Source organism: Pygoscelis adeliae, unplaced genomic scaffold (genome assembly GCF_000699105.1).
Source record: "Pygoscelis adeliae isolate BGI_AS28 unplaced genomic scaffold, ASM69910v1 Scaffold21, whole genome shotgun sequence".
NCBI classification, from domain to species: Eukaryota; Metazoa; Chordata; class Aves; order Sphenisciformes; family Spheniscidae; genus Pygoscelis; species Pygoscelis adeliae.
The window spans coordinates 7222337-7223164 of record NW_008824243.1 but is presented as its reverse complement, the minus strand read 5'-3'; positions in this window follow the sequence as shown (position 1 = coordinate 7223164).

Below are 828 nucleotides of genomic sequence, written 5' to 3'. Positions count from 1 at the left end.
CCACACGTAACTACACCATGTTGTGGTTTCACGAAAAGGGAGAGAGGGAGGGAGAGAGATCATTCTGTAAAGTCGATTAAACCCTGATCTTTAGTGTGTTCCAGATAGACACATCTGTACTGGGGGCTGAGGGGCGTATGACTGTGAATTTGAGCAGAGTTTTACATCTGAATCATGGCTCCTTTTCTATAAATATATAAATATATATAAATATATAAATATACTATTATTGCAGGGGATTGCTGACCTCTAGATTTAGCTTTTTCTATTGCAAGTGCTATCCATGTGAGTGTGTGTGTGTGAAGTTTTTATGCTTACTAAGAACACAGGATCTTGACTTGTTTGTTTTGTGTTAGTTTATTGTAAACAACCATTTGTTGTAAATTGTTATTGGCATTAAATTATAATTTATGATTTTCAAATCCAAAACATTCTCTGCTTTTTATGTTTTAAAGCCTGTAAGCTATCTCTGTATTTATAAGTTTCTTGCAGCGAGCTTTGGTTCACAGAGAATAATAGTAAACAGAAAATGCACCAGAATTAAATAAAAACACACACACACACACACACGCACGCACACACACACAAGCCCCATGTATATATGTTTGGAATGCTCAGAGGAGGATTTGTTTAGGGACTTCAGTTAGTTTTAAGTTTATAGCATTTAAAGAAAGTTTTTCTTTTCATGCTGAGTTAGAACAAAAGATGTCTCCAAAGATTGAATTGGACAAAAGAGGAGGGTTGGGATCGAGAAGCTTGTTCTATGTGGAATTGAGGAGATCTTTTTTTTTTTTAAGGAAAAAAAAAAAAGCTGCTAAACATGGCGAC